At 32.9% G+C, this 17278-nt stretch overlaps 1 protein-coding gene across 1 annotated transcript in view; it reads left to right on the top strand.

Moving 5' to 3' along the window:
• The window catches only part of Cfap47 (cilia and flagella associated protein 47), a 393644-nt gene that overhangs the window by 248511 nt on the left and 127855 nt on the right, over positions 1-17278 (top strand). The window lies entirely within an intron of this gene.

Raw genomic sequence — 17278 nt, 5'->3', positions numbered from 1 at the left:
TAAGCCTACAGCATTCTATGAGAGTGTCTGCTTATAGGATTAGGTATTATAAAACATCTACGTATACTCAATTGCTATACAATAATAGGTTAAGAGTTTGGTATGTGTGAACTTTTCTTCCTTTATTTCTAATAAACCATTAATTTATACAAATTTCCCCAGTGATTCCTGAACAGAATTGCTTGCTTGAGAACAGGGTAGGATATATTTCTAAAAGCAAGGAAGGAAGGTGAAAAGTGATAGAAAATTATGTCTAGTCAGGTGTGGTTGTGCAATTCTGTAATCCCAGCAATCAGGAGTATCATGAGTTAGAAGCCAGCCTGGGTTACATATTGAGTTTGAGGATATACTGGGCTATATAGGAAGACCCTGATTCAAAAAAATATAATAAGGTAGTAGCTGAAACTGTAGGGTTATGATTCATCAAAGTAATAAATTATCTTAATTGGAAGATAATGTAATGCACCATTTGTAGATGGAGCCTACTGAGGAATTTATTATAAAGTAGGTAAATGGATAAAACTTCAGAAGTTACTAGCTTCTCATTCCTTTAATGCCTAAACATAGAATGTTTGAGGAAAAGGTCTATCTCTAGTAAATAAAGTGTGGGGTGCTACCTACTGCAAAAGTAGAAGGTACAGAGAGTAGATTTTTGTCAAGGCTATTAACAAGCAGAATGGAAATTTCAGAGTACCAACCACAATGATTCAGTTATTACCACTGTGATAGAATATACTGTGTGAGAAGAACCCACATGCCTGGTCTCTCTGCCTGTTTCAAATGTCCTTAACCTCAAATGTCAACATAACAGTAATTTTTCACATATTCTGAAATTTTCCCATCACTTTTTTTTCTTTTTTTTTATTATTCATATGTGCATACAAGGCTTGGGTCATTTCTCCCCCCTGCCCCCACCCCCTTCTCATCACTTTTGAGACACTTAGATTTATAAAGCCTATTAGTAAATCACATAAGTAGATTTGCTGTAGTGACCCTACTCCAAGTATATCAATGAAATAACATTTTACCAGAAGATGTGAATATATTCAAATGAATTTGAATTTTCATTTTAATTATCAATAATAATCTTAATAGTTGGTAAATTTCCCTAGTTTTAGTATCTAACTAATCTTTTGTAATAGGCAGAGTCATTAAGAATTTTTTGATTATTACTGTTATTGGTACTGTTATTGGTACTTTATAACAATATATTATAAACATAGATTGTTTATAATATAAAGAACTTTATATTATTTTATAAAATAAATGTTTATTTCATGTTGTTTTGTTTGAGACAGTGTCTCATTATGTAACAACCTTATTAAGAACACAAAAAAAGTGGTTTCTGTAAATAAAAAACCAATGGATGTACTAGAATCTGAGTGCACACACATGGGGGAGGGCAGAGTGACACTCAGGCAGACTTTTTCAGAAAGAGTTTTGTTTTATTTCTTACTAAAGCAGGGGGCACTGAAATTTTTGTGGTGGAAACAGGCATAATTCAACTGAGTCTTCATAAAGAAAAATCTGGAGATAATATACAAAACATATGGGAGGAGAGAGGCAGGGCACTTAGAGTTATGTGATTAGTTACAGGTCTTTGAGAAAAAAGGCCTTAACAAGGAAAGTGATGCTAAAGCAGGTGGGCTTTCTAGGGAATCAGACTTTGAGATGAGAGATTAGCATGCAGAATATATAGAAGGGAATGTACCGTGTTTAACACTTGTGAAAGAAAAGGTAAGAAAGTTTGTTGGGCAGGAAAGAAGTGGTGATTCAATGCAGGCCCAGCCAACTCCTCAAGACCTTCAAAGCTGGAATGGCCCTTTGGAGTTATCCAAGTTGGAAGAAGGAGACTGAGCCTTTCTAGTGCAATGTTGATCAGTCATGGAAAGTGGGCTACATGTGAAAGGGGGTTGTACAAAGCAAGGTAATGCCCATAGAGGGCTGACTTGATGGTCATCTTCCAGCATCATTTCCAGTAGCTACAGTAGGAAATTCTTCATTGCTGAAAAGGTACATGATCAGTGCATCCCAGTATCCATGACATATGCATTTAATAAAAATTGAACAGGGAAAGATAAGAGTTAAATATGGTTCTGATACTAAGTAACTCTAAGGAAGAAGACAGTATTAACTCTGAGAGGGAACAATCAGAGACAGGTTTACTGGTTACAAGAGGAAAACCTAGTTCTTTCTTGATCTCAGAATTTTTATGTCAGTAAATTCCAGAAAATGGAAAATATTGAACAATGAAGTTTGATGTGAAAACATGGAACTTTAAAGAAAAATAAGCAAATAAAGAAAGCCAAGAAAAATTATTCTGTTTGAAATAATGTGCCCATAATTGACTGTATTAGAACATGATGGCTTAATTTTCTTTTTAATAACCATAAAGTGGCCTTTATAATGTAGACAACTATTAGAATGCAAAAATCTCATACTAATCTCCATTATTACAAGATTCATGCTTAGCAAACTATAGAAACATAGTAATAGCCTGCAACTGATTTATAGGAATGAAATATGCAAATTTCTATTTATCTTTCATAGAATTTTTTTCTTTCCCATAAGACTAATATTTAAGTGAAGATGAGCAGGCATCAGTGGCTAGCATGTACTCTGGTAACAATAATTCTTGTTTATTTTTATTGCAATAACATAATTCACAAATGTGATCTGGAGATGGCTGTACTCAAGCACATTCACAACATGAAGCAACTCATTCCTAATGTGGTACTAAGAAAAATAACTAATGTGTAAGAATTAAGGTTGTATAATAATTTGTTCAAGTTGGTCTTTAATAATCTACACAAAATCCATGTCTATTGCATGAATGTTCTGAGTCCATTTTAAGGATGTCACACTAATTCAGTGTCCTCCAGTTTGTGACTATCAGAGTTATAATATAACTCTGACCCTCAAGCCATAGAAGTGCAAACTATTTGATGATTTTATTTTCAGATTCCTATTTATGGCACCTGAAGCAGACTTCAGGCCACACTGAGTAGCACATATCCCAAAAAAAATGTCATCTCCAGTGATGACTCACTACAATGTATTCATGCTTTCTTAGTTTCCTTGTATGGTTAAGATTTTCAGTGTAAAAGGATTCTTAGAATGTCTTTTACAATATTTTATATTTTGTTGCATTTTGTTTTTTAAGACAGGGTGTCAGTATATAGCCCAGGCTGGCCTGGATTTCACTGTGTAGCCCAAGCTGGCCTTGAACTGTCAATCTTGCCTCAGCCTCCCCACTGCTGTGATTATAATCATGAGTCAGTTGGTGCTACCATACCTAAATATTTTTAACAAATTTTACTTCCTTGTTAACTAGTGCAGGAGATGTTTTTAAAACCTAAGTGTAGAACTTTATAATTATCCCTTATGAATTACTACTTTGAACAAACAAACATATTATCATCTAGAGAGGGTGGGAGAGAAGCAGGGGGGGTTGACAATAAATATCTTCCTTTTTCCCCCAACATTGAGGGGAGTGCAACAGAAAAGACTACAATAAAAATCATTTATTTGAATTACAAATCATTTAAATGTATGAACCATAATCAGGCTATAAGGGGGCTGTGGGTATATCCAGTGATAGATTGCTTGCCTAGAATGTGTGAGGTCCTGGGTTTAGATCCCCAGTATAACAAAAAATCAGCCTTAAGAATTTATATGTTCCTCATATCCTCAAACTATCTGTAAATATTATATAACAAGAATATTTTCATATAGCATACATTCTATATACTTATGGCCACAGGCCTTTCAAGTTACTACAGAACATTATGTGGACTCATTTTAATGTCTCCAAAGTGCTATAACTCTATATTAGAAAACTAAATGCAGAGGATCAATGTTTAAGGTAGTTTCCAGTAATACTAGTAAGTTTAATTTTTGGTCTGAACATTCTTGATATAATAATGTGAAATTCTTATTGCCATTTATCATTAGGAAACTGGCAGTTCCACAAGATAGGTAACAATGATAATTTTGACAGTATCAGCAGCCACCTGTATTTTGTTTAATAACATCCAAAAGTATTTTTTACTTACTGAAAAGAGTTATATTCATTCAGTTCAAGACAAGTACAAATCATAGCCAAGCTTCATTTATAAATATTTGCATTTCAGAAGTTAGCATACTAAAATGAGATCTATTATAAAGGTGACACGAGAAGGCTTGATCCAAACAATTGCAAATAAGCTTTTAGTCAGCTTTGATAAAGATTTTCTTAAAATTTCTTTTCAGTAAACTTCTACCTAATGTCAAAACAAAATGTTTAGCATGTAACAGTGAACTAAAAACTTCTACCTAATGTCAAAACAAAATGTTTAGCATGTAACAGTGAACTTGTTTTGGGGTTATACCTACATTTGAACAGCATAGAAATAGTTTTTCTAGTTGGCATTCTGATACTCTCTGAAATTACATACTTCTGTGAAAGATACATTTTACTTATGGCCAGCTTTTAAGATAACAAATTCAGTTCAAAACATAATTTCTAATATGCATGATAAGAAGCACTGCTTGTCACATGTATTTCAGAATGTGATGCTGAGCAAATCAATGTCATTCAAATTTGAAATTTTCACTTAAAGCTTGGGCACTATATTCATTTTATCTACTACATTTTGATGGATAAATTGCACATCGTATATTTCGCTATTTCCTGTTCAACTGTTATTGTGTTGCAAAGCAACACATTCAGAAGTCTAAAGTTCATTTACATGCTTTCTAGATATATTACTTGAAAACATTTCAGGATAAAGATGAGTCTTTTTTTATCTTAGATTTTTTTCTTATGGCAAGATCCCCGAACGAATAGAGTTAGCTTGGGAAAGGTTTCTTTATATACTAAATATATCCATAATAGGCTTATTTCATTTTTTAAAAAATAATTTGTGTTGCTTTCTAAAATACCAAGAAATAATTTACTCTATAATGAAAGCTCTTTGGGATTATTTGTCTTCTTTCTACACTATAAATCAAACTATTTTTTAAATCCCGAGAAAGCCATCCTTTGATTTTTTTTCATTTGAACAATGTTAAACTAGTTTAGGGCTTCAGATAGCAATTGAGGATCACCTTACATAAAATTCAGTTTTAGTCTGACTTTATGTATCTTAGTAATACCTAATATTTTCCCAAGTAAATGCAACTTTTAAAAGAATGAAAGGCCATCATCAAAATGATTTTTTAATAATTCAATGTTACATTGAAACCAGACTCACCATCCTCCAGCTAGCTATCTGCACTTGCAAACTCTGGAAGCCCCACCAGGTTATTTCAGTACTCCAGGGCCTCAGTTTCTTCATCCATGGAATGACAATATGAATACTCCCTATATTATCAGTTGTTATGCCATCAATATATGTTAGTGCAATGAAGCCCTTGAGTAAGAATGTGTGAGAGGCACTAAATAAATATTAGCTCTTCTTATTATGTTATGCAGTGTGACAATATTGCATCAATCTCCCATTACATTTTTCTCAAATTATGTGACATTGGGTAACTTACTTAACCTCACTGGATGTCAACCTTTGTATTTGTAAATTTAATATCTAAACTTTAAAAAAGTTATGGGCATTGAATGGGAATATATAAACGGTACTCATATAGTAGTTGCTCAATTAATGTTCATCAATTGTATTTAATGTACTAATTCCCATCTCCACTCATCTTCCTCTCCCATTTGGAAAATAGTCTTCTAACATTCATAAATTTTTGTAGGGACATCATTTACATAAAATATGTTAATATAAATTTACCTTTTATTTTTTAAGTATTACTAATACTAGAATAATATGTTAAGCTTCATTTCTGAGATGCAAAATACAAATGTAAAAATCTACCCTTTACATGCAACTTTAAAATATGTATATAGTAGTTGAGATTTATTAGAACTCCGTTATGAGTATCATTTTCAAATATATATCTTCTACAAATTATTTAACAGCAAATTAATCATTAATTTTTAATAGCTAATAACTATTAATTACTACTTAATAACTACTAACACTAACTACATACACCTCTCCATCATCAAACTGTATTTAATTTAGATACTATCATTTATCTTGTTTTATCTAAGATAAAACTGAGGCAGAGAGAACTTGTAAATTGCCAATGGGAGAGATGAGATTAGAACCTAGAAAGTTTGGGTCCAGAATATATGATGTGTATCACTCTATTACATTGTCTTTCTCTAATGTTTAAAGAAATTTAGTGACTGTAATGCTACAGAAAATGTGATGGCATTATGTAATGTAGTTTTGCTTTTTTTATTTTCTCTCTCTCTTCACTGTTCCCTTCCTTATTTGTCAGGCAGATGCTTAACATTTGGGATGATTATATATCCCTCTTTTGAAAACTTCCAAACATGATAGGGGGATATAGGATGTTTGAAGCTTCTTATGGCCTCACTCTATCTTAGCTTGTCTCAGTGAAAAAGCTAGTACCATTAAAAGCCTGGCTAAAGCTGAATTTGGATCTTATTGGCCGATTCACATCATCAGTGTGGACAACTATTCTAAAAGCATGCAAACTACTCAGATGCCACTGGCCTTTCAAAACAAGTTCTGATTACTATAAAGTGTTTCATGCTTTTTTAAGAGTAAGGAATGGCACAAAAGCAGGGCCTGGAGGCACTACAGAGAGAGTAGACAAGTTTTGCTTGGATCCTCTCATGGTCCTTTGGATTCTCCTCTTTGCTTTTACCTTATCTCCTTTCTCAGGCAGCCTGGGCTCTGTTTCATTATTCTCAAGGGTTTTTGAGCATTAGACCTTTTCTTCTAGCCTTCCAACCCCCAAATCAACATATTACTAATTCTAGCCTCTAATGACTAATATTTATTATCAACTTGTGTTGAAAAGTGTCTTAGAGATTAATAATGCACACTTCTAGGTGTGTCTGTCAGGATATTTCCAGAAAGGATTAACTAAGGGGGAAAGACCTGCCCTTAATGTGGTGGCATCATCAGATAAGCTGAGGGCTTGGATGAAATAAAGGCAGGAAAAGAAGAAAGCCCACTAGTGCAAACATTCACTCTCTCTTTGGTTCCTGGCTACCAAGAGGTAAAGAGCTTCACTCTCCATCAGCCCACAGAGTCATGATGATTTGTCTCACTTCAGGCCCAAAATAATGGAACTAGTCAACCACAGAGTGAAACCTCTGAAGTCAGGAGCTAAAATAATCTTTCCTCCTATAATGTGTTTGTTTGTCTCATATATTTGTCATAGTGACTAAAGTCTCACACAAGCACCAACTCCAGTTTTCATAATTGGCTAGATATAAATTCATTTGTGTTAATGGACAGATGAGTAATACATTTTCTGCCTTTACAAAAAATTATCTGTCCTTTGACTACCAGCCTAGCATGGGCCTTCAGACAAAGAGCTGGCACACAACAGCAGGTATCCAGTCAATATTAAATGAAAGAAGCAATGTATTTAAAAATAAAATCATTTCTAAAATATTAAAAAGCCTACTCTAGCTTCCAATAAAAAGCATGTAATAAAATATAATAATAATTAACACACAATAAAGCACATTTAACATGTACACACTGAGAATTTTTAAAATACATATATACCTATGAAACCTTTGGCACAATTGAGATAATGAATATATCTGTCACTCTAAAACCCATTTTAAGTTCTTTTTGTGCTCCCTATCCCTGATGACTTAAGCCACCCTTGCCCTAGAAACCAGCTGTGTGTGTGATTTATTATTTTATACATACTTCAATGTTGTATTCATATAAATGAAATCATATAGCATGTACCCTTTTACAGTTGTTTTATTTTGTACAAGGTAATTTTGAGATTCATTCACATAGTGCCTGTACCAATAGTTAATTCTCTTAAAAGCTGAGTAGTATTTTGTGGAGGAGCTAGGGGGTGTGGCTCATTGGTAGAGGACTTGCCTAGCATGTGAGAATCCCTGGGTTCAATCACTAACACTGCCAAAAAAGAAAATAACTATTATTCTGTTGAGTATATATCAAAATTTTGCTCTAGTATTTTCAGAAATGGTGGTGGGGGCGGATCTCACAAACTATTTGCCTGTGCTGGCCTGCAACCATGATCATCCCTACCTCAGTCTCTCAAGCAGCTAGGATTAAAGGCATGAGCCACCTGCACCTGTCCTCTGGAAGAAATTTCTTACCTTTGGAATGGCTAGACTATATGGTGGTCGTGTTCATAATGTTGAAGACACTGCCACATTATTTCTCAAATAGATTGCTTCTTTTTCCATTCCTTCCAGCAGTGTAGGAAAGTCTCAGTTCCTCTTTATCTTTGACTATGCTTAGGTAGAGTTAGTTATTTTAATTTTAGCACTTTTAATTTGTGTCTAATATTATTACAGTATGCTTTTAATTTGAATTTCCCTAATGAATAATGACATTGTGCATCTTTCCATGTCCTTATCTGTCATCATGTATTTTCTTAATTGACATGCCTTTTCAAATTCTTTGCCTAATGCTTCCATCTTCGTTAGGTTGGTTTTTACATTGTTAATTTTGAGAGTTTTTAAATACCTCAGATAGGTTGAAGGTTCAGTTGCAAATCACTGGACTAATGTAAACATTACAATAAAATTTGTCACATGAATTTTTTTGGTTTTCCAGTGTATAAAAAGTTATGTTTAACCAGGCTGTAGTCTATTAATTTTGCATTAGCATTATGTCTTTAAGAAGGTACATACCTTAAGTAAAAATACATAATACAAGTATGCTAATTATCATTTGAGCTGTTGGAACAACAGTATTGATAGACTTGCACCAAGACTTGACAAACCTTAAATTTGTATAAAATGCAGTATCTGCAAAACACGATAAAGTGAAGCTCAATAAAATGAAATATGCCTATTGATACCTGTATATTCTGGATAAAAGCTCTTTTTTAGGTACACATGTTCAAAATCTGTTCCAGTGTGTGACTTCCCTTTTAGTTTTCTTCACAATGTTTATGGAAAAGTGGTAGTTTTAAAAATTTGTTAAAATGCAACTTTTTCTTTTTTCTTATGTTAATCAGAAAGAAACCTGTAGTTTTAATTATCATCTGGACCGTCATCACTTTAATGGTGTCTCCTAGGCTCATTCTTCATCAGCACCATAATTTTCTTTTCCCACCTCGGCTGTTTGTCCCTTAATAAAGGGGAATAAAACACAATAAATGGAGTTAAATAAAATAAACTTAAAATGAATAGAGAAAAAAGAAAGGAGAACCTACAGTCCTAACTACTCAGGAGACTGAAGCAGAAGGATTGATTGAACTCATGAGTTTGAGACCAGCTTGGACAACAGAGGAAGAACACATCTCAGGAAAAGAAGAGAAAGTGGGGAAAAAGAAAAAGAAAGGAAGAAAAGAGTTGAGGAGAGCAGAGGAGAAAAGAAGAGAAGGGAAAGTCAGGGATAGATGGAGGAGGAAGGTTAGCCAAGGATGTCTCAGGCCATGTGAGTCATGCTACTCAGATTTTATTGGGTAGTGTGACATAGGAGAAATAATATTTTATTAAAATACATTTAATCATGTGTAATATGTACACAGACTAAAAACTTATTTTAAAAAACCTTCCTGATTGAATTAATATGCCTCCAAGAAATACACAATTGATAAAACTGCAGCCATAGAGAGATTTTCCTTAAGAGCCTTTCCTCCCTAACTATAAAGAGTGGTAAAGCCTGACACTAGTGGAGAGAGCAGTGTGGTTATTAGGAAACTAAGTGCAAAGACAGCAGAGACCTTTCCAGATTTGACTGTTGCCATAAAACTGGCTTTTGGGAGTTTGTTCTTTTTTTTCTCTTTTTTTTTTCTTTTGGATGCCTCCCCCAAAAATGCATTTAAACTCAGGGCCTCTAACTTACTAGGTAGGCACTCTATCACTGGAGATACACCCCCAGCCATTTTTTTTCTTTTCTTTTAATTTAATTTTTGTTTTCTTTTATAGTTTGGTGGTTTGAATTCAGGACTTTGCACGTGGGACATACTCCCATCCCTTTTTGGTTTTTGTTTTGTTTTTAGGAATTTTTCATATAGGGTCTCAGTTTTGCCTGGGATAGTGATCCTCCTACCTGTACCTCACTTGTACCTGGGATTACAGATGTGTACCACCGCAGCCATTTTCTTTGTTGAGATATGGGTCTTGCTAACTTTTTGCCTAGGCTGATCTCGAACCAAGATCCTACTAATCTATACCTCTCAAGTAACTTGGATTAATAGATATGTACCAACACACTTGGCTGGCAGTTTTCTAAGGGATAAAATACTTTAGGCAACTAATGACCAGTGTCCTAAAACTTATTCTTTGGGTGAATTTAAATGTAACCAATCAATTTAATTTTTTCCAATCAAAATTTTATTTAAGCCAGGTGTGGTGGTATGCACTTATAATCCCAGCACTCAGGAGGATGAGGCAGGAGGATCTCAGCTTTAAGGCATGTGTAGATTACCTAGGGAGACCCTGTCTTCATAAAAAAAGCAATTTATTCTGTGATGTTTTTGGTGAACTGAAATGAGTGCTAATAGAGAATGTATTTACTACTAATTCTTGAGTATACTTTAGAATATTTGAAATATTGATTAGGCTTCTTTATTATTCAGTCCACACATACTGTATGATATGTGAAGGACTATGTAAATAATTGACTTTACCTAAATGAATTGTTTACTTAACTTTCCTTTTCAAATTGTCCATTGCCATTGTGTAGAAATGCAACTGACTTTACATGCTGATTTTGTTTCATGAAAATTTGCTGAATGTTCTAACAGTTTTTATGGGATCTTTTTGTTTGTTTGTTTGTTTATTCATATGTGCATACATTGTTTGGGTCATGATTCTATAGGTATCGAATATCATGTGCAACAGGAGAAAATTTTGTTTTTTCTCATTTACATTTTTCTCTCTTTAATTTTCTTTTCATAATTGCACTAGCTAGAAATTCTAGTACTCTCTTGAGAAGAACTGACAAAGTCAGGCATCCTTGTTTTGTTCTTATTCTTCACAAGGAAAGCTTTTAGCCTCTAACCACTGAGTGTGGTATTAGCTGTGAGTTTTTAATGCATGTCTATTTTCATGTTGAAAAGTTCTCTTTCATTCTTACTTTATTGAATGGTTTTACCATGAAAGAATGTTGAATTTTATTAAATGCTTTTTAGTTTTGAGATGATCATGTGATTATGTTCCCTCATTCTATTTATGTGGTATATAACATTGATTTTACTATGTCAAACCACTTTTCATTCTTTTATTTATTCTGAAAATGAATTCCACTTGGACACAGTATACAACCCCTTTAATATGCTGTCAAATTCATTTTGCCAGCATTTTGTTGAGGATTTTTTCCATCAATGTTCATAAAATATTTGGGACTTTAGTTTTCTTATACAGTTTTTTACTTTGGTTTCAGGGCAATACTGGCCTCTGGGAATGAGTTAGGAAGTATTCCATTCCAATTTTTGGACCTGTTTGAGAAAGATTGGTACTAATTCTTAAAATATTTGGCAGAATTCAATAGTGAAGACAACTGACCCTGGGTTTTTCTTTGTTGGGAAGATTTTGATTACTGATTTAATCTCCTTAATAGCTTTGAGCTGGGCACTGGTAGCTCACACCTGCAATCCTAGCTACTCAAGAGGCAGAGATCAGTAGGATCATGATTCGAACTCATCCCAGGAAAATAGTTCACAAAACCCTATCTCAAAAAACCCTTCACAAAAAAAGGGATGGTGGAGTGGCTCAAGATGAATGCCCTGAGTTCAAGCCCCAGTACTGCAATAAATAAATAAATAAATAAATAAATAAATAAAATTTCTCCTTACTAGTTTTGTGTATGTTCAGACATTCTATATCTTCATGAGCTAATTTAAACAGATGTGTGTTTCTAAGAAATTGTCTTTTTTGTCTACATTAGCCAATTTGTTGGCACAAAATTATTCATAATATTCAACTGCAATCCTTTTTCCTTAGGTACTGTTGGTGGCAATGTCCCCACTTTCTCTTTATTGTGAAATTGAGCCGTCTCTTCTTTTTTCTTAGTTATTCCACCTAAAATTTTGTTAATTTTGTTGGTCTTTTGAAAGAAGCAACTTTGGTTTCCATTGAATTTTCCTAGTTTTTCTATTATACTCTTTCATTTGCCTCCATTTGAAATAAAGATTACACTTTCCTTCCACTAGTCAAGTTTGTTCTTTGTTTTTCTGATGTCTTAAAGTGTATAGTTCGGTTGTTGTTTGACATTTCTCTTCCTTTTTAAAGTATTATGTACATTTATAGCAATAAAATGGCCTCTTAGCATGGCTTTCACTGTATCCTATAAGTTTAGTATGCTATATTCTTGTTTTCAATTACCTCAAGATATGTTCTTATTTACCTTATGATTTCTTTTTATTCATATTGTTTAAACTTATGTTGCTTAATTTCCACATTTATAAAAATATCCAGTTTTATTGCAATGTGAAAATATGCTTTGTATGATTTCAGTCTTTTAAAATGCATTAAGACTTCCTTTATGGTCAGGGATGTTGAGCATATCTTCATGTGTTCTTTGGCCATTTGGACTTCTTCTTTTGAAAAGATTCTATTCAATTCATTTGCCTATTTCTTCATTAGGTCACTGATTTTTGGGGAATTTAGTTTTTGAGTTCCCTGTATTCTGTTTATTAATCCCTTGTCAAATGTATATCTGGCAAATATTTTCTCCTTTTTTGTGGGCAGCCTCTTCAATCTCATGACCATTTCTTTTGTTGTACGGAAGCTTTTTAGTTTCATGTAGTCCCATTAATCAATTCTTTCACTTAGTTGCTGAGCCGCTTGAGTTCTATTGAGGAACTCATTGCATATGCGTATGAATTCCAGTGTATGCTCTTCTCTTTCCTGCACTAGCTTCAAAGTTTCAGGTCTTATATTAAGGACCTTAATCCCCTTTGGTTTGATCCTTGTACAGGGTGAAAGACATAGATCTAGTTGCAGTTTTCTGAATGCAGATATCCAGTTTTCCCATCAACATTTGTCATAGAGACTGTCTTTTCTCCATCATATGTTTTGGGCACCTTTTTCTAAAATCAGGTGGGCATAGCTGCGTGGATTCATGTCTGGGTCTTCTATTCTGTTCCACGTGTTTCGTGGCCTAATGTACAATCTATCCTGGAGAGTGTTCCATATTCATTTAAGAAGAATGTGTACTCTAATAGGGTTGAATAGAGTATTTCATATAAATTCAGTAGATGTAGCTGTTATGTAGTATTGTTCACATCCTCTATTTCGTTATTGACTTGACCTTCTGTCAAATTGTTCTATCAATCACTGAAAGTTGGATTTTGAAGTTTTCAAAATTATTGTAGAATAGTCTAATTCTCCATCTAATGCTGTTTATTAAAAGCAGGATTTCACCAAACACCAAATCTTCTAAGTGCCTCAATTGTGGACTTCTAGGCATCTGGAAATATGAAATAAATTTCTGTTATTTATTAGCTACCCAGTTTATGATATTTTTTATAATAGCAAAAATGGACTAAGACAATGTTATTAGGAAAATGCAAGTTAAAACAGCAATGAAACAGCACTATACATCTATAAGGATGGCCAGGTGCTTTGAGATAAGATAGAAAAGGATTAATATCTTCAGTACAAGATATTTTTAGGGCAGTAAAACTATTCTGTGTGATAATGTAAAAAGGAGAATAAAGACTACATATTTGCCAAATTTATAGAATGTATAACACAGAGTGAACCATAATGTAAACTATGGATTGTGATTAATAACAATTTATCAATATTGTATCATCAGTTTTATAAAATGCACCACACTAGTGCAAAATCCTTATAAAAGAAACTTACAGAGTGAGAGGGGTACATGGAAACTGTATTTTCTGCTCACTCTTTTGTAAACCTAAACTTCTTCAAAAATAAAATATGCTCAATATAAAAACTACAGTTGACTTTGAAACCAGAATGCTCATGTTCTGCATTGTTACTATATTATTCTGTGTTATTACTAGCTGGTTGACCTTGGGCAGGCTAGTGAACTTTCTTGTGTAGCAATTTACTTTCTTTAAAATTGGGATAGTAGTAAAACCTGTCTCATAGGTATCTTTTAAGTTAATATATATAAAGTACCTAGAACAGTGCCTTGCAAATAATGGTACATAAGCAAGCAGAATAAGAATTCTAATCCAGTTTTTAAAATCCTGTGTTCTTTCTACTACATGCCCTGTGCTTGCATACTGTGTTAGGAGTATATATTAAGCTCCCATGTATATTAAGAAATCCATGTTTATAAAATAACATGAAATTTCCAATTAGCCTAAAACCTAAGTGACTTTGTGATATTCCAAAATAAAGGAATTGAAAATGGCAAAATAGAATGGTTTAGTTTCTATATTTAGTGATGCCAAGAGAGATTGAGAGACATGTGGAGGAGAGTTAAATTGAGCTATCAAATGAGTAATACATTGGTATAAATGTTCAGAGTATTTAAACAACTTCTCATTGTACTGATTTTATTTGGTTAAAAGGTGCCCAATCATCTCATGTAATGATTTAAAAAAAGTAATGGCTATTGGATTAAGTGTAAGACAATTATAAATTGTTTATTTTAAAGACATCAAAATGAGCAGTGAAGTAAGTGAAAAAGTTGAAATTAAATGAAAAAATAGATTAAAGCCATCTATAAACTTAAAAATAGTAACAAAAATGTTATTTTGCATATTCTCATTGATTGAGTTGTGTCCTCAATATAATATGAACTCCTAACTGCTACTACTTGTAAATGGGGCAAATTTAGAAATAGGGTCTTTGCAGGTGTAATCAAGTTAAGAAATGTTATGGTGAAATACAGTATGCTTTAGTCCAGTATGACTGATGTTCTTATAAGGAGATGAACTGACAGGCCCAGAAGAGAATGCCATGTAAAGATGGAGGAAGAGGTTGGCATGATATATCTACAAATCAAAGAATACTAGATATTGCTGGTTTGCACCAAAAACCAGAAGAGAGATGTGGAACAAATCTCTTTAAGAACTTCAACAAGGAACTAGGTCTGGTAACATCTGAATTTCTGACATCCAGTCTCCACAATTTTGAAATTAAGAATTAGGCTATCTGGTTTGTGGTGATTTCTTATGGCATCCCTAAGAACCTAATTCACACATCCTGATCACCATCAAAGACTGCCATTTATAAATAGTGACATAATAAAAATAGGGTATTGCAAGTCATTAAAATGAGGAAGTACTGAGAAACTGTCATCAAATGCAAGAGATTAAGGAGCCATGATGACTTAGTGTAGTGTGAGATCTTAAAGATTAGATCTTGAAAGAAAAAAAGGACATTAGAACATTAGTGGAAAAACTGATGCTCTAGAGCATTGAGTTTAGTTAATACCGTGTATCAATGCTAATCTCTTAACTGTGACATATGTACCATGATAATGCAAGATACTAATACTAGGGGACAGTAGGTGAAGGGCATATGAGAACAATCTGTATCCTTGCAACCTCTGCATAAATCTGAAATTATTCCAAAATGAAGCTTATATTTTAAATGAAAGCAACTTATTGCTGTCATTATTTACAGCTCCTGTCCAAGATTTATTGATTCCTTATAAATTGTCTAAAATATTTAAATAATAATTCAGTTTCTTACAATTTATCTTAAGGAAATAATCAAAAATACAAATAATATGGATTGAGAAAAATATTTTGTTATTCGTAGTGTGGTGATCAGGACTTATTCTCATTATATTATTGATATAGAGGGAAGAAAAGTTTTGTAATTTTTTTCACTTATGTTGTGTTTGGCCACTTTTTGAACACAACTATGAATATCAATGAATTTTCAATAGATTCTATTGAGTTTCCAGATAGAAAATCATATCTGCTCATGATGATGCATGTTTTTCATTTCTAAATGTTTTCTTTATATACCCTTTCCTGGTTTCACTACATTGGCATTAATGCACAAAACAATATCCATAAAGACTCAGTTAAATGGGTTACATTATATGGATTTAGTGCGAATCCTCTACTATTTTACTGCTATATTAGGTGTTGGATGATGCTTTGTGATGGATGTATTTTTTTGATGAGATGAATTATGTTATAGGTTACTCAGTACTAAATTGTTCTGTGTTCCAAGATCAAATTTTACTTAATTGTTGGGTATTAAACTCTTTTAAAAAGTCTTGCATTGCATATGAAGAGACAAAACACTTGTACTTTTCACACAAACAAGTAAATATACTATTTTTTTCACATTAGACTTTTCTTTCTGTTAGATATCTTTCCTCTCCAGAAACAATATGACCAATGGTATCTAATTGTTTGGACCATCCTCTGAATTGGAATAATAAGAATTTGAGTAAAGATGCCACTTATTGCATACCTTCTTTGTACTTTTGGCTAATTGTTTTAATATATATTTCATTTCCTATTGTTTTATATGCATACATGTTTATATTTTATTACAAGACAGTCTTAGTTCAAAACTCTCCAAGAAGACCATACTCCAAAAAGATCTCTTTCAAAAACTTTTTTAAAGAAGGGTGTTCATTGTCAAATAAAAACTAAGAATGTCTTGATGGTTAATTTCAATTCTACTTGTTCTCTCTTACAATGAATAAAATTTATAGTGTTGGTAGGCATGGGGTGCTTTGATTATGATGCATGGCTAGGAACACTTGGTTTTATGTGCAAAGCATTCTTTATGTCAAGCTGATATTGAGAGATCAAGGCCAATACCTGAATTAATTCCATAAATATATTAACCTCAGGGTAGCCAGAGTGGCTCAAGCAGTAAGAACACCTGTCTAGCAAGTGTGAGGCCCAAGTTCAAACCACAGTGCTGCCAAAAAAAAAAAACCACTATATATATGTATACCTCAATTACCAATTTTTGTAAGTCAATTTTAGTATAAGAATTCCAGACAGTTATAGTTTTGACATCAATTTTTATAACAGTGTTTAATATTTTATAGGAAAGTTCATGCTTGTTATTATAATAGTATATAAAAAATAAATATTTTTTTAAATAAGGTAAGAAATAGAATAGTAAAATAACTTAGTAAGAAAATATGTAAGCCTACTCAGCCAGGATCAATAAGTTTTCTGAGAGATGATACAGTTTCATTATTTGCCACATCTTCTTAATTAATGCAGGAAATCTTTGGAAAAATTACCATTTAATGCAAATTTTCAAAATATTTCTTTGAAATTTCCATTGAATTGTTCTATTCCTCCATCAGGTTTAACTGGAATATTATCATATAGAATTTAT

Source organism: Castor canadensis, chromosome X (assembly GCF_047511655.1).
Source record: "Castor canadensis chromosome X, mCasCan1.hap1v2, whole genome shotgun sequence".
NCBI classification, from domain to species: Eukaryota; Metazoa; Chordata; class Mammalia; order Rodentia; family Castoridae; genus Castor; species Castor canadensis.
Note: the sequence above shows the minus strand (reverse complement) of the source record. Positions and strands in the feature narration are given on the sequence as shown.